A 23,693-nucleotide genomic window follows, 5' to 3' on the forward strand; every position below is an offset into this window, starting at 1 on the left:
TGTATGCTGGACTGAATGGACTACTGGTCTGGTCCAACAGGCTCTTCTTACAATAGGCATTCCATACTTGTGATCATGCTGTGGTCTTGGACACCTGGTGGGATGGAAAAAATTGGATGATGAGCATTATGACTTCATTAGGTGGTGTGATGTGCTCCTTTTGTCATTGCCAGAGAACAGGGGAAAGACACATAAACACATGCATTCAAGCCACTGGTCTAGTAAGGTCAGTACTGCCCATTGGCAGCTGCTCCCCAGGGTCTCAGAAAGAGGCCTTCCAAATTACTTATTTCTGAACCTTTTAACTGGAGATGCCGCAGACTGAACCTGCGGCCTTCTGCGTGCAAAACAGCTGTTCTGCCACTGAGCCATGGCCCCTCCCCAACTAACCAAGAAAGCATGGTGGGAGGGAGTTTCAAATAATCAAACAGATGTACCAAGATATGGATTGAATTAATCCAGGAGAAAAAACAAGGAGGGACAAAGTGCAAGGGAATGTAGTTCACGTGACCTTTTAGATGCCAATGCGTTTCGCGATGAGTTTCTCAATCGGAAACTTCTCGAACTCCAACCTGGGAAAAATTAATCCAGCCTGAAGTTCTCTACATTCCCAAACATCCCTTGGTGTGCTTGGTCACCCATCAGCCAAGTTCAGATGTTACCAACCAGGCACAGAGCAGGGCAATCCCATGCAAACTTCGATAGGTACTGAACTTTAGTGTTCTACAGCCTGGCGTTTCAATTTGCTCATGTGGATTTCTTCATCTGTCCATAATTGGGAAGAATGAATTTTTGAGATGAAATCTCAGGCTGCAAAGCACTGCAAGGCCCAAAGGGGGGAGGGGAGTCATGTGGCACTACATCTCCCTAATGTGAACATCATGTCTTGAAATGTATGCAGTGGAGCTGTGTAATTTTTCTATGTTTTCACATTTCTAGTATCTTTGCATTTCACATGGAGAATTGTCATAGTATGACCTTGCTGTTTTCATGGGAATACAGGGGAAACTAACTGCTGCTGTTAGAGCTGCTTTTCTACCAACTATCATTTGCAAAAGATTAGCTATGTGCTACCTCATATTACCATATGTTAGGGCCAGCCTTGTCTTTTTATATAGTGGGAAAGATATCGTGGAAAAGGTACGATATCTCCCCACAGACAAGGCTGGCCCATGTTATTTTATTTTATTTATCTATTTTACATAACATGGGCCAGCCTTGTCTGTGGGGAGATATCGTACCTTTTCCACGCAACCTGAAAGGCATGTAGGAAACCTGTATGTGCACCTTACAAATGTCTTGCTTTTATCTTGCATTAGAAGATGCTTTGTTTTTATTAAGCACTGCTCCCCATTCTGAGGCTGAAGAGATGAAAAAAGAGTATACATTTCAATGAAATCAATATTTGAATCCAACGTCGGGCTTGTGCAACCATAAGGCTTTGCAGCAGCATTGGAGCCAGGATTAAAATTAACATCAGACATGCCAGTAAACGGTACAAGTGATGGCCCGTTAGGATAAAAACAGAGAGACGGTAAAGAATGGTTGTTGGCTGAAAAAATAAGGCTCAGACCATCAGGGAGGGCAGAGTGATTGTTCTGAGCTTCTGAGACAGCACGAGGAGAGAACAGTCCCTCCCCAACGGTACCCATCACTGTAGGAATAGCGCAGTTCAAATAAGCCAAACACTGTGTAACATCCTTGTGTGGCGTTGCCAATAAAAAAAACCAGTTGGTTCTTTCTGGATTGTTTGCAAAGAAATCAAAGCACCCCGGTTCCTCCTGGATTTGGTTAATGAACAGCTGGACCAGCACACAAGTTTAATCCTAAGAGCAATAATCATCTCTGCTTCTGTTCCCCCCCTTCCTCCCCCCAATAACTCTCCCAAACCCCATTAGCAGCTCTTTCAGGTATTAGCAAATTAAATCTCCGGCAGTCATTAATCTTGCATTTTGGTAAGTATTTTTTGATGGACGGGTGCGCAGCTAAGACCTGAGAAGAGGCCAATTCAATTTCCCCGGAATCATTCAGCAATGATGCGCCATTCAAGCCTGCTCGATAGAAAATGGGCCAAGTCATCGTTATGGTGTCAGTGGTCAGACATAATCAGTGTGCGCATCCCCCCCCCCTCATTTTTTTTAAGATAGATGCAAAGAACAATGTATCGCTCCTCTGATTCAGGAGAGGAGAGAAAGTGGGGCTCATTACCTTCTCCTTATTTGATGGAACCAGATGGCGCTGAGTTCTTTTGCAAAGCGCGCAGGCTAATGTTAGAGTGATGATGGTAGATCAAACATGCAGCGGAAATGCCAAAGCATAGATCAGCAAGCCAGAGATTCAAAGAACTGGGCATTTGGAAGCCGGAACCATGCTGGAAAAAGACAAACAGAAGCCTTTGCGTCTACCCCGCTCTGTTCAAAAATCATTTGTAAATGACTCAGACACTGAGATGCGAGCCAAAATACGCATTGGAGAGAGGAGGGTTTATAAGCTGCTTTCCTCCAGCAGTCTCTCCCCCCCTCCCCATCTCAACTTGGAGTTGCCAGCTCTGGGTTGGGAAATACCTGGAAATTTGGTGGGGGGTGGAGCCAGTGGAGGATGCGGTTTGAGGAGAAGAGGGACCTCAGCAGGGGAAAATGCCATAGAGTCCGCCCTCCAAGGCAGCCATTTTCTCCAGGGGAACAGGAGATGTGGGGAGATTAATTGTGATAGTGGGAGACCTCCTATCTCAACTCCCAGTGCACTTTTTAGATCCAGACAAATGAATTTGGCCAAGAGGTCCTTTCCCACTTACTCTTGCCTGCAGCATATGAAGACTGGGAAATTCATGCAGATGAGGGCAGTGACTACCAATCCAAGTATTTTTAAAAGGCTAAAAAATTATGCCCCATTTTACTGACATCAGGTGCATAACGCTGTTAATAGCATCTTTTAAAATACAATGAAAGTTCAACCAGAATTTTCAATATACCACACACACACACACACACACAAAATCCTAAAAGCAGAAAGTAAGGGAGCATCTAAGCCTCATTATACAGTCTTCAAGTCCTACAACTCAGACTTCAGACAAAAATGAAATGTTTTCCCTGCCTTCCTAAAAGGGCTGATTGAATGGGTCGAGTTAATCCCCTTTGGGAGAGAATTCCACAGACGAGTACGGAAACAGCGTGCATGGAAGGTATTCCAAGCCCAAACATTTCTGGGGAATTTATTTCTGCTTCAAAGCAGAGAAAATTGAAGGGAGGCACAGGACTGGAGAAAATGGCACCACCTTTTTTGTGTGAACTGACAGCAAGCTCGCACAGCTGGGGGAATTCGTGCTGTGAGCCTAGCAGACAACAGAGAGGGCTTGCAATTGGAGGGTCTCTCTGGAGAGCCCAATTACTCATGTGTTAGCCGAGGCATGTGTACAAGACGAGAGAAAGATGCTACAAAGTTGTCTCAGGGGAGCAGATTCAATTTCAGCACCACCACAGACTTCTTGGAATCCGAGAATGATAAGGGTTAGAAGAAACCAGACTCCCCTGGATACATCCGTTTCCACAAATCAGGACATTGCCACCAACAGCTCTGCAAGTCAAGTTCAGTTCAAGGCTATGTGCCATAATCACGCCTCCTCCTGAAAGGCAGCCCAAGAAGAAACAGCTCTGATCTGTTCTAGGGTGCAGACAAAGCCATAACAAGGGGGCAACAACTCCTGAAGGCCATTGGACTTAAACTGGGGTCACAAGACGGGCATCTTGGGTTGATGAATGGACACCACCGGTATGGCTGACTTTCCCTGGCACCCAGCGAAGTACTTTGATTCTGCATTGGTTTAAAAGGATCTCTTTTAGAAGAGAAGAAGAAGAGATTGGGTTTATGCCCCGCCCTTCACTACCCAAAGGTGTCTCAGAGCGGCTTACAAACTCCTTTCCCTTCCCCTCCCCACAACAGACACCCTGTGAGGTAGGTGGGGCTGAGAGAGCTCTGGCAGAGACTGCTCTTTTTCAAGGACAGCTGTGCCAGAACTATGGCTTGCCCAAGGTCATCCAGCCAGGTGCAAGTGGAGGAGTGGGGAATCAAACCCGGTTCTCCCAGATTAGAGTCCGCGCACTTAACCACTACACCAAACTTTAGAATTTGATACCTCTGTTATTTTTTAAAAAAATGCAACCTTAATTTCTATAGCACCATTTAAAATTGTTCAGTAGGTTAGGCTTGAGATTGTGAGTAGGATGTAGAGATACCCTTGAACTTTCATCATTTTATGCCAATTTGACTGTGCCATGGGACACTCCAAAATATCCTGTAGGTTGGTTGAACATGTTGAGGATTTTCTGTTATAAGCTCCCTGCAGTTTCCTAAGGAGAAGGAACGATGCTCTAGATCAGGGGTGTCAAACATATGGCCTGAGGGCCAGAATTGGCCTGCCAAGGGCTATTATCCGGCCTGCAAACAACTGGTGCATGAGAGAGAAGGCAGGAAGCTGTTCGGTGGGACAAGCAGGCAGACACAGTGGTTGAAGCTGGCAAGAAAGCTGTTTGGTGGGACAAGTGGGCAGACACAGTGGTTGAAGCTGGCAAGAAATAGAAAGGGAATTGCTAGGGGGGTGGGACAATGAGACTGAGGTAAAATAGTGTGGGGGGAATGGCAGCAAAAGCAGAGAAAGAGGTGTGATTGTGTGATTTATTTTCCCCTCCTCCAACCACAGCTCAGTGAGGATTAGAGAAGCCACTACCTTGTGGGCGGAGCTGAGGACTAGAGAAGCCACACAAACAGCGACGGTGAGGAGGGTTGGCAAAAGCAGGCATCGGGAGCAGTAGTTTGCTGACAAAGGGACAGGGCCGGCAGGGGAGCAAGGAGGAAGGCGCATAGATTGGAAGGCAACTGGGCTGTCTTGTGTGTGCCACTCTGAGGGGAAAGTCATCCCGACCTCAGAAGCGAGTGGGGGAGTGAAGGGGGAAAGGGGAACTGCTGTTGTGAGCCGGGAGACAGAGTGAGTTTTGGGGTGGGTGGGGGACATTGGCCTCCTTTCTTCCCCTCCCCCCACCTGTTCTCAGCCCATGGAGGAAAGGGGTTGGGGGGAGATTTAGGAGAACCAGGTTCATACCCCTCCCTTCTGCGCCAGGATCTTGCCATCTGGGTCACCCGGGGCCGGTAACTCAGCCTGGGGTGGTAGTGGTGGCGGCAGGGATGGGGCAGTGGAGGGGGAAGTCCAGTGTGTCTCCTTGCGATCCTCAGAGTTAGGGCAGGGGAAGAGAGGAAACAAAGAGCAAGAGATGGACCGTAGCCATGCTTGGCTGCTGAGGCTGGATGTATGAAGGGCAATGTTCCCTCTAAGCTGTGGAGTCTTGTGAGCAAAAATCCTACTTTTTGAGCTACTGGTATTAAAGTTGTGAGCGAGTGATTTGGCTGCTGCATAGATTAGCTTGCTCTGGAGCCATCCCTTCCTGAGCTAAGACAAAAATATGTGAGCCAGAGGCTAAAAAACTGTGAGTGAGCTCACACTAACTCAGCTTAGAGGGATCAGTGATAGAGGGGTGCTGAAAAGCTACCTTATTTACTTCCAAGGAAGATGACTTTATCTCCTAAAAGCACTATATATACAAAAAAAAACTAATCTGTATGGAAATGTAAAATACCACCCCCCCTTTATAGAATCCCTTAGGAAAAAACTAGTCTTGCATATCATTAAACACATTTATTGCGGCTTTTGTGGGTTCCCTAGTAAATCAGTTGCTTTCACTGCGAGGAATCAATGATCTTTCTCTGTATTTTGAGTAAAAATAACATCATGAATTGGGTTCGCCGGTGTCATTATAAAGTTTATATCTGAGGTACCTGCTTTACACTTTATGGCCCACGTAGCTCGGCCTGACAAAGTAACACTTATGTCAGATCCAGCCCTCATAACAAATGAGTTCAGCACCTCTGCTCTAGATTATTGTGTGTATCCACAAACTTTCTGGATCGTATTTCAATATGTATTTTCAAGGCAAGTTACAACTGGGGAGAAAAATCCTAGAAACAACAAGAATGTATTTAATTTATGATATACTTATTGATGTGATTTGTAGTCTACCTTCCTCATCGAGACTCAGGGCAGATTACATAAAGGAATCAATGATCTTTCTCTGTATTTTGAGTAAAAATAATATCATGAATTGGGATCGCCAGTGTCGTTTATAAAGTTTATATCTGAGGTACCTGCATGACACTTTATGGCACACGTCGCTCGGCCTGACAAAGTAACATTTATGTCAGATCCGGTCCTCATAACAAATGAGTTCAGCACCTCTGCTCTAGATTATTGGGTGTATCCACAAACTTTCTGGATCATATTTCAATATGTATTTTCAAGGCAAGTTACAACTGGGGAGAAAAATCCTAGAAACAACAAGATTGTATTTAATTGATGATTTACTTATTGACGTGATTTGTAGTCTACCTTCCTCATCGAGACTTAGGGCAGATTACACAATGTAAATAGGTGCGGTCAGAAGATAAGCAAAGTAATAGGACTAGGATTACAGAAATCTGAAACAAATCATCATATCACACAAAACCCATCACTATAAAAAGAATCAAATGGGGGGGATTGCAGCAAATACAGGGCTATTTTTGGGCAGGAACGCACAGATCATGAAACTGCACACAAGCAGTTTTGTTCTGTGTTCCTGATACATCCTTAGCCAAGGCATGGACTTCCCTGGCTAAGCAGGGATCTGAGTCCAGGTTTTCTCAAGCCAGCCCTCTAGTATCAGCCAATGGACAGCTGTCAGACCAGGACCCTGTGCAGCCAGACTCGTCATTGCCCAGATCAGCAAGCAAACCTGACCTGGAAGCTCCTGTACTGTGTTCTAAAGGCAACTGACGAGGCAGAGTCTAGTCCACTGAAGTTGCATCTACAATAAAAAAATATGTGACTCTTTTAAGATGCTACAAGACCTGGTTTCTGCTGTCCTCTAGTCAATGGAAGAACTGCATTGTGTGCTTAGGAGTCCTGCCCGTTCTCTCCAGCTCCCAGTAGCAGGAGCCAATTCCCTGTGCTTCACTCAGTGATGCTGCTAAAGGGGGGGGTGGGAAAAGAGCACAGGGGCTGGAAGGAAACAAGGGGAAGCCGTGGCAGCAGCCCTCACCCCCTCGTTCAAGCTTGCAACTTGGCAATTCTCATTGGCTTATATAAACTAAGACATAAATTAAAAGGCTTGCTCACCAGCTCTTAAGAATTGGGGGTGAGGGAGATGTCCAGGGGGAGGCGATTGCAGACCTCGCAGCGGTGCATAATATAGAAACCAAATCTTTCTTAACTTGGGGGATTTGGGGATCATCCCACAAGTTTAGCAACATTGACTCAGGGTGTAATGGAATGGAGAGGCTTGTGATTATAGAAATTTGGTCTTGAACAGATGACCAAATATTTTGGATGAGAGGGCAGGACCACCAACAGTGGAGAAAGGAACCAGGAGATCCACACCTTTTCCAACACATGGGTGAGTAGGATGAGTTCATATGGTGAATCTGCAGTGGAGTACAGTACCAGCGAGCAATAACTTTAAAAAACTGGATCTTAGTGTTAATGACCTTGAAATGATTAATAGAGGAATTCCAGATAGAGGACCATTGGCTATTTGATATAAAAGAAAGGCCTTCCTTATGCCAAACCTTGACATAAGAGGGAAGAGGAGAACTAGAAACCGAAATTAAAAACTTAGATAAAATGGATATTAGACCTTTTCTGTGACTTCATTCCCTTCCATGTAAAATACTGTAATGACTTGGGATCAGTGTTTAATTCGTAGTCTGTGAACATTCAGAGGTTAAGCTAAAATTGCCTTCCTGTGCAGAACAAAGATGGCACATCAAGTGTTTTAATAAAATGGTAATAGAAGGCAAAAACAAGTGTAGTTAACAGACTCACCAATTACAACTTGCTGGTCCCGCTGCAAGTCTGAAACTATTGAAGCTTATTATATGTTGGAGATTGGCGTCCGATTTTGTATTGAATTGTTACTGTTCCCAATGCATGTCAGTAAGGGTATGAAAACCACAGCAGCTTAAAGGGAACACCCTGATGAAGGATGAACTTTGAAACGTTGTTATCAAACATCCGGACACAACGTTAGATTATTTAGTAGTTCTCCTTTGTTTAGACATTGTAACACATACCAGTTCTCTATTGTTTACATTTTGTACTTTTTCACTGTAGCTACTTCGTATACATTATTCTCTATTACATGTTCTTTGGCTTTTTAGCAAGTTGTAATTGGTGTCTGTTAACTACACTTGTTTTTGCCTTCTATTACCATTTTATTATACAATAGTGTAGTGAACATCATTGAATGACATCAAGTGTTTTGTCTAGCCTTTAGTCTATCAGGCTACACACGGTGGTGTGAGACAGCCAACAGAGGAATGCCTCATGTGATACCCACCGATCTGCACACCATCAATGGAGGATCAGAGTCCATTTGGTATTGGGATTGAGGACTTGGTATACAGAAGAGTGGGAGGGATCTGAGGGATTTTTTAATGAGGAACTCTGTGCTTTAAGACACATTTTGGGAGAGACATTTGGGAGAGAGCAGGGAGACGAGACTTGGAGGGAAATGGGTAGAATATAAATACACAATGATGGGGTCTGAACGGGGAGACGAGAATTGGAGGGAAATGGGTAGAAGAGCAGATAGCTGCTGCTGGGGTAGGTGAAGCACCTTAGGGTGCATGCTCTCTCTCTCTCTCTCTCTCTCTCTCTCTCTCCCCCTCTCTCTCTCTCTCTCTCTCTGGGGATCAGATGTGGGATAGCACATCTGTAGGAGTGCTCATTTCCCCTTCATGTGCTCTCCTTTTATAACCAAAGCAAATACTACAAAGCACTTCCAGATTCAGGGGGGCCCTGGGCAGAGACTACCCAGCCTCCCCCATCTCATCTCTGCACCACCAGCCCCCCCTCATGTCTCCCTCCCCACCCTCTAACCCATATGCCTGTGCATCCTTCCTCCCACCCCCTCACAAGCCCTCTTGCCACCTGCACTCATAGATGCTTGCACCGCCCACGTGCCCATTCACTGATGATGTTGGGCAGTGCATATGGCACGGATAGCAGAGTGACTGCAAACAGGCAGGTGGGGGGATGGCAGGTGGGCAGCAGGGGAGGTGTGTGGTCGGTGACAGTGGGCCCCACCAGAAGCCCTGGGCGACAGCAGGGTATGCTGGGCCACCTCAGGGTATGCTGATGCCCACCCCACAGTACAAAGATACCAACTAGCCTCCAGTGGTCTCTCTGTCTCCCCCCCCCAACGGAGACCAACCTGGATAAGCTCTAGTCCCTTGAACTCTTTCCACACAGGGAATTGGAGCCAGCTTCACAACAGGCTGTTCTGTCCCACGACAGGAATTCTCAGAAGTGTTATGCCATTTTCCACAGTGAAGCCAGAAACTTCATCATTTCATTTCCTACAGAGTCAGTTCTGATTTCCAAAAGGTGAACGTTCCAGTTTCAGAATTAGGGCTCCCTTTTGCTTTAAACCAAGCCTGCTTTTAACAGAAGGCAAGCCATACTTTAAAACACACACACACACACACACACACACACATAATACTCAGACGAGGAAAACAGCGTGGATGCCAAAGTTATGCTCAAAGCATTTGCTGCCGTACGGCCATCTGTCACTCAGATTGTCTTCCTCCTGGGAACCTGCTCAAACCTATCTGTTCCCTTCTCCAAAAGAGGGGCTGAAAGAGTCCATCTTGCTTGTATAAGTGGCTTTCTAGGGGACACCTGCCTGGGCAGCAGATGCCGCCTCGTCGCCAGTGAAGAGCCGTACAAGCATTTGCCACTCAACAAACAGCACACACACAAGATGTTCTGCAGATAGAAAAGTGCTGGGAACAGCCCTGTGCAGTCTTTGTTCAGCCTGAAAGAGTTTGGGTTTTCAGGCATACAGAGAAGCTACTTGAGCTGATCGGGGAGGGCAGACTAATCTGGTTTCCTTCTGCATTAAAGTGTCTCCGTGTTGTTTAATGGCAAGGTACAGCATCACTTTTTTTTCTCTCTCAGTAAAAGTATACCTGGGATTAAGATGAATATAACTAAATGTCAGTGTTGCTCATATTTGCTGAGACACACTGGCTTTTCTGAATCCCAGGGACACCCAGGACGGGCACTCATGCAGGGACAAGACAGGTGACCTCCTCTGAAAGCAGGCCATTCACAGGCAGTCGTGCATGGGTGTGAGAAGATATCTCCTGGTGCAGACGAACTGCAGAATTACCTGCCTTTTGAGTAGCTGATTGGAAAGTGGCATACCTGAGCCCTAGGAGCACCCTGGATCCATTGATTAATCTGTTTCCTGCAGCCATGCTAGCAATCCCCATATTTCTGCTACTATGCAATGGGCACACTGTTCAGGAACAGCTGTCCATTGTCTTTGCAGCTCTTCCAGAACTGAACAGAGCCATTACCATATGGCCAATTCCAGTGCTGCAGCATCTTTCTCCATGGAGGAATAAACATGAAAAATGGTACATAGGGAAGGGGGGCGTTTTGTTGAAATAGAGAAGTCAAGTGTAATTGATTTCTGATGACATTTTGTTTTCTATAGAACAAGGCTACATCATAATGAACCAGAGTCTTCCCATGACGCTTGGGGATACATCCTATGACACTTCCCATGGCGCTTGAGTATAAAGCTGGAAATCTAAATAGCACAATATTCACATCCCCACACTACTGCAGGGTGTCTGTTGTGGGGAGGGGAAGGGAAAGGGGTGTGTAAGCAGCTCTGAGACTCCCTTGGGTAGTGAAGGGCGGGGTATAAATCCAATATCTTCTTCTTCTTTATTTCTTTATTTATTTAGATTTTTACCCCGCCCTCCCAGCAAGGCCGGCTCAGGGGCATGGCATACAATCCACGGAGAATTCTCCTACACAAACCCCACTGAAAGAAGCTGCAGTTGTGCAGGCTCCATTTCAACAGGGTTTGCCCCTAGACATCCCAGCATATTATGTGCATCATTCTAAGTCCATTCAGTTCAGGGTATAACTTTGCTTAGGAGTGCACTGTCAGCCATTGTGGAGAACTGGAAACAGTGCTGTTATCACATAACCAAGGAGATTTGGCTACATGATGACATCTCTGATGGCAGGTGAAGTCAATGTGGGCTGTAGCTATTTCTTTTGCCCTCAGTGACATCATCAAATAGGCATATCTCATTGGCTAAATGATGGCATCACTCTTTTCAGGAAGAGGAGATGGAGGGGAACGGTGTCAACCCAGCAGCAGAACTTACCCAAAGTCTCCTTTCATGCCCGAACTGTTTGCTTCAACCATTTGTCCAGCCCTAGGGATTAAGTCATGAGTTATGGGGCAGGCAAACGTACTCAAGCTTAACATCCAGAGCAGTTCTGTGCTGGCAATAGTTATAATAGTGTTAGCAAAGTCACAAAGAGCCTCAAAAGGCCCATCAATAGATGAATGGCTTGTGAGGTCTTTAGAGATAACTGTCATTAATGAAATTAACAAACCTTGTCAAGATTTGGGAAGGCCAACAGGGACCAGACACGTTTCAATTAAGACGGCAAAGTTTGTCACTTTCCGAAATAGCTATTTTGTAGCTAATGAAAATCCGGATCTTCTGTTTTCTGCATGAATTACCTAGCCAATTATAACATAAACCATTCATTTGTGGTTTAACTACTTCTTGGTAATGCATTGTAGCAGTGCATATTTTGCAGGTTTCCCTCCCCGTGTCTTTCCGTTTCATATGTTATGTATTCTTTTAGAAAACATTACATATTTTCCTTTTTGGAAAAAAATTATTCCCCATAATTGCTGTGCTGAGTGTGTAATTAGTTTCCCAAAATGAGCAATGGAGCATCGTTATCTGAAACTACTTCAAATCGTAGACCTTTTATGGTCTTCAAAAATACACTGTTGGGAACGACCTGGACCTGGTTCCCCAGGGACTCTGCCAGGTGACCCAGCAATACCTTCCTCCATGTTCAAGCAAAGTTACCCTTGAAAGCTGTTTGCTCACAAGGTCTAATTTCCTGGCTAGGCATCGGGGAAAGCCTGACTAAGCTAACGATAGGTCACGGGCGGCAGAACTGGGATCACAGAAGGCGATCCCTGCTACTGCTTTAATGAGGAGCGGCATGAGGTACCACAAGCAAATTATGTATACAGTAAGCAGAGAGATTCCCCAGGGGACATATTTTAACTGGTTTCATACACATCTGTTGTTGTTTCCTAGATGACATTACAAGCCACAAGTTATTTAAGGAGTAACGTCCCTAAGAGAGGACTCTATGAGGCTGTAATTGGCTTTTCATTGTGATTAAATGCCAAGGCTTTGGCGCTGAGGACATTATTCCTAGCCTTGGACAGAAAAGAGGAAGAAGCAATAAAGCATAACGGGGTGGGGGGGGAAGAGGGCAGAAAGGGGAAATGCTGTTCTTGCAGCATGAGGCTTGGAAAATTCCATCCTGATGTGTTCGTAAACCTATTACTAGCGAAAGTCTGGAGGATAAGCACATGGGGGTCCCTAGGAGAATACATTAACAAGAGACAGACAGAGGAAAGCCTCTAAATTAAGTATTGATTTGGCTGAGGGCCCCAGGTCATCAATTAAGAAGCTTTCACCCTGGAGGCAAGGATGCTAATTCAAACACACTCCAGGTATTAGGAACTTTAATTCTTCTTACCTTGTGACAACTGAAGGGGCTTTTTAAAAAAGATGCTCACTCTCTCCATTCTGTCGCTGGGCAAACCAGCTGCACTCCTTGCACCCTCTCTGGACAAAAGCAAAAATGCATAACTGGGTTTAACGGGGAGAAATGACACAGAGACGTTTATTATTGCAGTATCACTGTAAAGTGACTTTCCCCTGCCATCTCCCCATGGCAAAGTGTTCTTGAGACCATGCTACCATGCGCAAATTTATATTGTAGATTACTAGTATACTTGAAGTTTATGGAGTTGCTTTCACAATAAAAGTTTGCCACACACACACACACACACACACACACACACAAAGGAATGGTTGAGATTGGCCATCGACATTTCCAGGCTTTGTTTAACCTTCTTGTGATATGATCCAGATCCGCACCGGCCCGTAGCCAGGATTCTTTAAGTCAGGGGGCATTTAAATTTCTTAGGGGGCAGTAGCTAATCAAATTAAAGGAATACCCGTCTCCTTCCCTGCACCTGCCACTGCTCGGGGACCCTGGGCTGGATGGGAAGTCGTGGGGCCTTGCCAGTAAGACAGGGGGCCTAGCCCCGAGATGCCCCACTGTCGCTACGGACCTGGATCCACATGTTGTTGGATATTGCAAGATTGGAATCACTCAGAATCTGGATTTTCCCCTCCAGCTCTCTTCTAGTCTCTCCTCCTCTCTGTCCATCATTCTTTTCCCCACACCTGAACTCTTCTGCCCCTCTAAAGGATGGCCATAGAATTGCTGGTAAGTCTCCATAGCAGCTGAACTGTGACTCACCTGCTTTAGGCCAAGACAGTGCCCAGCTGTGTGTGGCTTCCTACCATTTGTCATAAACGTTCATCCCTGGGAGGCACTGGAAACCTTGGCTGCTGAGACGTGTGCTGGAATTTGTACTGTATGCAATTTCTTCACAAGTGGTCTGTAACGTTTCTCACTCCCCAGCCATGAAATGTCTCCAGAGCCTTGTAGAAAGTAGATGGAGCAAACAGAAAAAATTCTTAATTCTTCAAAAACTCCTCTCGCCTTCTGACAGAGAAGGAGAGTGTCCAGATAGCTCACCTCTTTGGGTGGTTTGTCCCCTTGTCAAGGGAAGAGAGCGATGCTGGTGTTGGCATTCTCTGCTGGGTCAGTTACAGACTTGTCTTTGAGTGTTGAGTTGCCTGCCCATGAGCCAATTTCATTAGCACATTTGTGAAGGGGGGGGGGGAACAGGAGAATCAGTGACATTAATCACGTGCCCCACTTTAAACTCACAAAAGGGGAGCTAACCCTGATTATGACATACCAGGGAAGCAAAGGAGGAGAAGTGTTCCTAAAGAGGGAGCAAACTTTAAAAAAAACAGGACAGCTCTCCGGAACTCTGTGAGAACATCTCTGCTACTTCTGGATCTGATCTAATTTATTACAACAAGGGCCAGTAAAGCTGTACGATTCTGATATAAGAGAGATTAAAACAGTAATAACATAGCAATACTATAAAAACATGAACAAGAGAAAACTAATAACATTAGTAAAATAAAATAATAATAAGAGAATCATACAATTTTTCCAGCTAAAATAAGTTTACAGCTCCTAATAGCTAAGAAATAAAATTTTGTCACAGCATAAGTCACTGAACTCTGAACATCTTCTAGGAGGAATTTACGAAGGACTTCTGGTCTAAAATCAAGATAAGACTGCAGAGGGCTAAATCTAGACAGAAGGGATAGTATAAGTATAGTACTACTTAATCTAATTTTGAAGGATTAGCCTCTGGGAGTCAGAGGAGGAGGCTTTTGCCTGTGTAGTTTCTGTTCATGGTGGTTCCATAAAGGGTCCACAACCCCCTTCCAAGCATCAGGGGAACTCATTCAGAGCTGTTGAAAGCTAGACCTATTCCGGCTAAAGCCCATTCCAATCTTGGCAAAGAGCCAGTGTGTAGGCAAGTGGACCTCCACTACCTCTTGCAGAGCATTTTCCAGAGCACCAGCCACATTTATTTGTTTGTTTGTTTGTTTGTTTGTTTGTGCGATTTTTATTCCACCCTACCCGGCAAGCAGGCTCAGGGCAGCTTACATAATTGGTCTATAGGTGACCGTACATTCACATCAAACCATTTAAAATTCAATACAATCGGATAAAACAAAACCTCATAAAGTGCCAGTGCTAATATATTGAATGCATAAGATGGTGTGCTGAAATTACCATACAGGGAAACATTTTGTATATAATGCAATAGAGACTATATTGAAATTTTATACAAAGTGTAAATTAATTTTTAAAGTGCTTAATTCATACATTCTTAAAATACCACCTATTGTGCTGGGCTGAAGTGGTGTTTTCTGTGGCTTTGTAATAAGGTTGATGGTTTTCAGTTTTCAATCAACATCATAACCTGCCTTGAGTCTTTTCTTGGGAGAAAGGGAGCTAAACATGCAACAAATAAGGTCCAAATGGCACGGGAGGGGAAGGACAGAAGAGTAGAGGCAGCGCAGCTGGCATGATGACAGAAGCAGATCAGACCAGTGTTCCATCTAGTTCAGCATCCTGTTTTTTCACACGTACGACGGATGCCTGAAGGACTTCTGCTGTCTGGGTGCTTCTTTTTATTGAGGATACTTCTTTGTACCTGGCCCTCTTGGTATAAACATGCTATGGCAAGTTGTGTGGGAACCTCGAGCGTGAGCCTCTTCCAAGCAACAACAGGAGAAAGAACAAAGGAATCAGAAATTGCCCCCAGTGTCCCACTTCGCGAGCAAAAGGTGGTCCTTTTTCTCAGCCACTCTGATATCTCTCTCCCTCTCAGAAGCTATAAGCATCCTCTTATTTGGATGATCGACTGAACAGCAGACACACAAGCACTTGAGTGAGCGTCTCCCATAAAGTATTGCATCTTTCAGAAACCAGCCCAAGAGGTGATTCATCGCCTGTCACTAGAAAAGCATGCATTATTTATAGGTGTTTCAAAGCAGCTCCTGTTCTAGCGTGTCTCCCACTTAGGTAGCAAAGTGCCCCCTTTCACCCAGCCCCCCCCCCGTCACATCCCGCAGAAATCTGAAAGGAGAGATGCCAAAGATTTTACTTCTTGGGTTTGTTTGTTTTTTGTTTGTCTTACTCCCCCAAGTTTTGTAATCCAACATGGAATCAGGTACAGCCAAAGATGACTAAATTAAGCCCAATTCCTCAGATGTTTAATGGGATGTCAGTTTGCAGAAGCCAGGGAGTTGCGCGTGCCATTTTATGCGAGCAGATTGACTGCATGCAGAACTGGCACAAGCCTTTAACTGCCGAAGGCAAAACAAAAACCCAAATGGCACTCCCTCCCACTGACTACCATGTGGCACAATCCGTGGGGAAATTTTCCCTCCTTAAGCCACATAGTTCCCACTCGTTTCAATAAGATTTGCCTGGGAAAACTTCCCAAGGGTCTGTGTTCCATGATTTATATCCCCCACTTCCACTCTTACTGGTACCCAAGTCCATTGTCCTGAGGTCTTTGTTTTATGGGATGGCTACCTCTGGTTGCACAGCTGACATTTTCGAAGCTGGTCATTTCTGGAGTCATGCTTGTATCTCCTCAGTTTCAGTTTCTGTGTGGCTTTGCCTGCCTCCAGAAGTTTCTCTGCAGTCAGATTTTAGCCCCAGATGGCATTTTCACCTCACAGATCTCACTGCCAGTGAAATTCATGCCATCTGGATCCTGGTGAACTGTCATGAATAACCATAGAGCCCCAGGAAACCAAATGTGGATCCAGATTAAGAAAAAATGGTCACATCTACTGTGATGAGCTACATTAAAAGCTAATATTGGCTCTATAGCTGCCATACTCCTGAAAATTTCTGATAAGAATCTCTAACTTGACCCCTTATAAAATGACAGTCCCCTTGAAAAGAGGGAATGACGTAACCAATCTAAGTCTGTGACATTACACCTTAAAGTCTGTGACATCACACCTTAAAACGTTCTTGGCTGTTCAATCTCTAGCATTTGGTTTAGGAAATCCTAGAAAATATAGAGGCCACTTTAACAGTCTTACAAAGCTCCGGTTCTTCAAAGCTTGGGGGTTATTTAGATTTTACTGTACTTTTTCTCTTTAATCTTAGACACACTGAGAGAGAAGTGAGACCTTGTCTCCTGTCAGATCTGCTTAGTGTCTTTGGTTTATTTTATTTTTTTCAAAGAAGGGCCTCTTCAAAGAGTGTTGGGGTTTTCTGGGGGAAGGGTTGAAAAGCCAGTAGCTAAATCCCTCTGTCTTTCTTAGCTGCTGCATGGAAGCCGACCGTACCTCTTCAAGTCCAGCTGTTGCTGACAGAACAATATTCTGTGGGCCAAACTAGAAGTTACTGTGTCCTCATAGCTGCCTCACGGACGCTACAGCCATTTTAAAATGATTTTAAAATGCTGTGAAGACCCAATGCTGTCCAGTCCCTCACAGCAGGATGAGGGGCTCTTGTTCCCCTCCCTCCCCTCAAGTCTCCAAACGGCTACTTTTAAAGTATAGCATGGATGGTATTTGACCCCTGTCTGATTTCACAGAATAAATCTGAATATTCCTGCAAAATGCCGGGAAAACTGCAGGCAACTCAGGGACTTCATAGATTGTTTATTTATTTATACATTCGATTTAGAGAGAAGAAGAAGAGAAGAGATTGGATTTATACCCCGCCCTTCGCTTGGAGTCTCAGAGCGGCTTACAAACTCCTTTCCCTTCCCCTCCCCACAACAGACACCCTGTGAGGTGGGTGGGGCTGAGAGAACTCTGACACAAACTGCTCTTTTTCAAGGTCAGCTGTGCCAGAGCTTGTGACTGACCCAAGGTCACATCAGCAGGTGCAAGTGGAGGAGTGGGGAATCAAACCCGGTTCTCCCAGATCAGAGTCCGCGCACTTAACCACTACACCAAACTGGCTCTCTTATTTACCGCTCTGACCCCGAAGGGTCTCTGAGCGGTTTACTGGTAGTTTCAAATACATTTTCTCCTAACTAAGGCCACATAGTATACAGGAGTGGGGCTGCCTACCGGCACCCAGGTGGCAGGGCTGTTGTTCTCCGGCTCCGGCAGTCTTCCTCCAGGCGGTCTTCGGGGTCGGCGTCCCGTCTCCGGTGTCCAGGGGCAGGTCCTTCGGCCTTGGCGGTCTCTTCGGCGCATGGCCCGTGTCAGCCACAGCCCGGCCATCGTCCATTTCCGGCTCCGCCGTGCCTGCGCCTCCACGTCACCGCGTTCCTCCATCTCGCCACTCGATGTTCCGCTCACTGGCCACCAGGGATCGCCTCGCCAACCTCACCGCCGCTTCGTTGCTTTCGCTGTTCCAACCACTCCACTGTCGTCGCCGCCGCCAATTGCTCCTGCCACACACCTCTCACATTGTTGGTGGTATTGCCCACAAATAAATTCTTTCTGGAATCAAATATTGAAATAAATCTTAATAATCATTATGTCTTACCTCTTACTTTGGAGTCAGTCTTTTTGGAGGCTTGGTCCTTCCCTACAGAAAACAAAAGCAAAAGAACATTAATACTGATACTTATAGCTATAGCAAGAGTTGCTATAGCACAAAAATGGAGACAAAAAAGCGGCCGTACCTTTTTGGCAAAAGAAAATATGAAAATGCTTTATATATAGCCAAATTTCAACTAATTCACTGTCAGCAGATATAGGGGGGGGGGGGATCAAAAGTGGTTTCAAGCAGTCTGGTTTCCAGCGATAGGCTATTTAGAAAATAGCTGTAAAGTACCAAAAAAAACATATTATAGAAGTTTTTTATTTTTCTGAACCTATATGATTTGTGATTTCTGTATACTTTGTTATTATGCATTTTCTTTGTTAGTGAGTTGGTTTAAGCATTATTGTTGAACCACATATTTTCTTTGTTTGTAAACCTAATAAAAAGTCTCAAAACAGCCATGGGGAGTGCGACTCTTCGACATCCTATTTAAATCACTTTGAAAAGGCAGTGGCATCTTCATAGCAGCCATGAGAATACCGTCATATCTAGTTTGGTCCACAGTATGTCCAAAATGCGACCTGTGTGTGTGTGTGTGTGTAGCTAATTATTTAGATAATGTTACAGCTTTGTGAAGTGATGGGAGCAAGCTGGATATACAGGCACAGCATGCTTGCGCTGTGTTTCCAGTTTGGCTGTTTAGCACAAACTGGCATGGCTGGCTCTACCATAAGAAAAAACCCACAAGCAAACCCTGTGATATGAACATTTATAAGATTTACATTGCTTTTCTAAAACTTTACAAAAGTGCAACAATTTTTCCAACATTCTCACTTATACAATATTGCAAAAAAGTACATGTAGTGTACTCAAAGCTGCCTTGAATGCATGACATGTGAAACATCTAACTGTACTGTAATGTTAAGCTTCGTCCTGGGCTAGGATCCAAATCCATCCAATAGTATTGCTAGCCCAGGAAGTAACAAGCCAATCGCTTCAAGCAAGCTCCCTGAGTGGGAACTAATGTGATTGGACCTTATCTCTGCAACCTCATAGGTTGATATTTGTACAGTGGGTGTGGCTACATTTGCCGGGAATGTTTAAAAGCAGGACAGCTGCAATGTAAAGGCTGTTCTGGCTATCAGATGTTGATCTGTGTTGGAGTTGTGTTGGAGTTGAAGAATAAAGTTGTGTTCTTGCTGAATCACTCTCTGACTACTTTGTTAAGCGAGCGACTTAACAGTACACATAGTCCAACAAAATGAGTACCCGGTTGTGAACTCACTTCAACTTTATAGTCTTCCTCAGACGTAATCCAATATTTAAAGGAGGCATCAGCTTCTTAAATCCAGCTCAGCATTGTAAATTCTTAATTTCCTTCATAATATCTTCTGGTTCCATAATAAGTGTTTATTTTTGGAGCAAGCCAATCCTCTGTAGGTACAAAAAAGCCTCCTGGATTTTACTGGCCATGCTCTCCCCAAACACTAACTTATTTAGGTAGTAGCAATCTAGTCCTTATTATATTTTATCTGGCTCGAGCCTTCATTATTCTGGCTGGCAAATGCTCTATACTATTTCACCCGGCTAAAGCCTTCATTTTCTGGCTGGCCGGGTACTCATGATGTTGGACTATGTGTACTTTTTTGCAATATTGTATAAGTGAGAATGTTGGACAAATTGTTGCACTTTTGTAAAGTTTTAGAAAAGCAATGTAAATCTTATAAATGTTGTTCATATCACAGGGTTTGCTTGTGTTGTTTTTTTCCCTGTGGATACCTGTGATCCCTTTTGCTTTGTTTTGTGGCTCTACCATGAGGCATGGTGTGACGGTGACCTCCAGGGACTGATTTTGCCAGGTGGTGGTCTCTGCAGTCTGCACCCCACACGGAGGAGCTGGAGCAGCTCAAGATCTTTCTTCATTTCCCGGTTGCCTTTAAAGGCAATGCAGTTAGCTTGTTTGTGTGCTTGGTAGGGTTCCCAAACTCTTGCAAGACGTGATGTGAGAGATTTGTAAGTTTTATTTGGCATATGTGGCCTGCTATGCAGTCTTTATAAGTTGCTTGGGAAATAAGGAGGGAAGGAATGATAGAGGCTGCAGCTCCTGGGTGGGAGGGGAAGCTGGTGAGACATGACAGCAGCAAGAAGTGGCTATCGGAGGTGGTCCCCTCGGATTCTGTCCCTTGTTGAACTGCCCGTGCAAACCAGGCTGTGTGGGACACAGGATTTGAACCAAGAACATTCAACATGAACTAGGATTCTGCATAACAAGATCCCGCCCTTCTTCTAAGAAACTCATGGGAACATTCACGGTCCCCATCTTATCTTTTACAATTACAACCCTAAGCTTCGATTAAGAGATGGTCACACAGTAGTCTTCATAACAGAGTGAGGATCTGAACCCACATCTGCCTTGCTTTAGTTCAGCCATTAAACTACCCTACTTCTCTTAGCTCCTTTATCCAGATAGGCCTTGCCACCTCTGTACGCTAGATCAAATTCTTAGCTGAAGCAGGAAACAGAGCAACCCATCAGACCTGGCCAGCACTGCAGAAGTGAACTGAATGCATGCAGTAGAACATTATCCACAATCCTCCCCAACATGCTGGGGCTTCCTGCTTTGGAGGAGGCAGTGTGGAAAACCTAGAGGTAGAAATTTCATAGGAACAAGTATCCTTTTCTAAATGCTATATACATTTTTGTGTTTGTTCTATAAAACCAGCCATTTTGCCCTGACAGGGTCACTCGGTGAGAACTCTGGTGTGCCGACGGCCCTTGCATTAGCTCCCGTGTAATGCTCCTGCTTTCTTTCTGTCTCACCCCTTTGCTTAGATCTGAAAGGTGTGGTTTCAGCCAAGAACGATATCCGCGTCGAGATTGTTCACAAGGAGTCTGCCTCAGGCAGAGAAACCGAGGAACACCCAACGATCAAGCAACTGATGGTGAGGATTTATTCTCTCTTCCCTTAATCTGTTGCTCTCCGTAACCTTTGACGGTAATGAGCATGGGCGCACGGGGTTTGGTGCACTAAAGCCCGCTGAAGGCAAAGCATGCTCTTCTGAAATCTCACACGTTGCTCGGAGCTGTTAAGTTGTGTTGCTGTTAAAAACTCCCAGAGTGCAACTTTGCTAATGAAGACAAAAAGCCGGGAGAGGGATTGTTATTGCAGCTCCACGGTAGCCCATCGGCTCTGATGAAAGGAGCGGATTCCTGCCCTCATAAGGAAATTGACGTGGCTGCAAATGGACACAAGGGAGGCCAAACAATGTAGTATTATAATAATAATCTAATTAGACGCTAATAAGTCAGGCAGACCGAAAAGGCCTCCATGATGTACAGTTGTGAGAGGGTGGATATGCACGCTCTCACAGTGCATTCCGCAGGGGAAGGTTGACAGCTTCGTTAACATCCAACCATCCTGTCGAGCAGCCTTGCAGTGACCTGAAGTTGCAGCCAGCTCGTGTGCCCTCTGTCACTCTCTTGATTTCTCTCTCTCAGTCTCTCACTATTACTGTCATGACAGTTTGGTGTCTGAGGCAGAAAATCCAAATGGAGGATATATAAACACCCCACTGTGTAAAAATATATCCTTTCTAAAGGGCATTTTTAAATATCTATATATGAGAACAGAAACTCTGGATCCAGTCAGTGGTCCATTAGGTCCACTATCTTCTTTCCCACAGTAACCAACCCAATGCCCTTGACCTGGATAGCCCAGGCAAGCCCGAACTTGTCAGAGCTTGGAAGCTAAGCAGGGCCGACCCTGGCAAATATTTGGATGCGAGACCTCCAAAGAATACCAGGGCTGGGAGGCAGAGGCAGGCTATGAAGCCACGTCTCTGAATGTCCTCCATGCCCCAGTAGGAGTCTCCAGAAGTTGCCATGACTTCCAGGCACGGACACACACACACACGCCAATGCAAAAGTACCCCCAAAAAAGTAACCAACCATATGCCCCTGGAAAGCCTACAAGCAGGCTACCAAGGCCAAAGTGTCCCCTGTCACTCTTCCCCACGACAGCTAATACTCATAAATCCACAGCCTCTGAATCACCCATCATGGCTAAAAGTCCTCCATGAATTCCTCTTTTAATGCCATCTGTGCTGGCCTCCATCACTACATCCTGTGGCAGTGAGTTCTATAAGTTAATTATGCATTTTTTTAAAAAAAAACTGTGCGAATGGACTGTTGGTTGGCCTCCAATAACTTTCTAAAATCTGCTTTCCTACTGGGAAAGCAGTCAGCATGGGGCCATCTCTGTTCTTGCTCGTTCAGTGTTCTGTCTGAGATTGTTCTCTGTTACGTGGTGCCATCCTGGACATTAGTTTTCTTAACTCATATTCTGGACACACTTGTAAGGAAGGTGTAATGATTTCTTGTTTTGGTGTGTGTTTCTTTAAATGTTTAGTGTGACTGCAGTAATGTAAGGAGAGTGATAGAGGGAGATAAGTGTGATGTGATTGGCTGTTGACTGAGAGTGTGGGAGGAGAGATGTCTCTGAGGTGATTCAGTGTTCATGAAGAGATGAGTGTGGAGAGTTTTGTGAGAGTCTGTATGACAGAGGAAGAAGTTGGAGTTTAGCCTATGTGGCTATATGAGCGAGAAAGCTTAGCCTGTGTGGTTATATGAGCAAGAAAGTTTAGCCTATGTGGCTATGAGCAAGAGAGTTTAGCCTGTGTGGTTATGAGAAAGTTTAGACTGTGTGTCTAAGCCTGTCAGAGTTAAGTTTTGGTGTTTGAGAGACTGTGACTGATTTCCCACAAGTGCTGCTCCGCGCTCACTCCTCCCTTTTGCCCCGACGGCACGTGTCAATTTCACACAAGCTGCTGCACGTCTGACACACACAGAGATGCACGTTTTTCATAATGTGGGGATGGTCAGCTCATACGTCAACAAGAGATGTGAGAACATTAGAGAGGGTCCCAGGGCATTTGTTGTGTGAGTGATGCACACCAATGCTTGATCATGCACCCATTTTGTTGAGAAGGAATTAGAAGACACAGGTCAAACTCAACACTGTATAAGACAGCTGCAATAATACATCCCTGTATAATACATCCCTGCAAAGGTCTATTAGGGTGTTTCTTATGAAAGACGGCTCAGTTGGTGTGGTTGATTTCTGCACTGAAACTGCCTAAGAATCAGATCTGCACAGAAATAACAGCCTGTATCCAGATCCTGCAGTTTTCCAGCATTGCTCTCTGTTCCCACCCCAGATTGTGGGACTCAATGCAGGAATAGCTGGGTGGGTCAGGAGGAGGCAAGATGCAGGGGGGACAAGGGAGTGAAAGCGGTCTGCCTCCTTCTTCCTCGAGTGCAGCTGTGCTGCAGGGAGGCTGCCATTGCATCCCCTTGTTCCTTCTAACTCCACCACGACACACATGATTATTCCTCTTCATCAGGTAGGCAATCCTAGGAATGATCTTTTTAGGGTGTCCAAAGGGGGTGCAGGAATAGAGAGGACCATGGGTAAACTGTGTGCTGGCTCTGCCTGTGTGGCTGAATAAAAGAGAAGAAGAGGAGGAGGGGGGGGAGAGGGGGGGAGGAGACTGGATTTATATCT

This window comes from Gekko japonicus, unplaced genomic scaffold (assembly GCF_001447785.1).
Source record: "Gekko japonicus isolate JY-2015 unplaced genomic scaffold, Gekko_japonicus_V1.1 scaffold1263, whole genome shotgun sequence".
Classification (NCBI taxonomy): Eukaryota; Metazoa; Chordata; class Lepidosauria; order Squamata; family Gekkonidae; genus Gekko; species Gekko japonicus.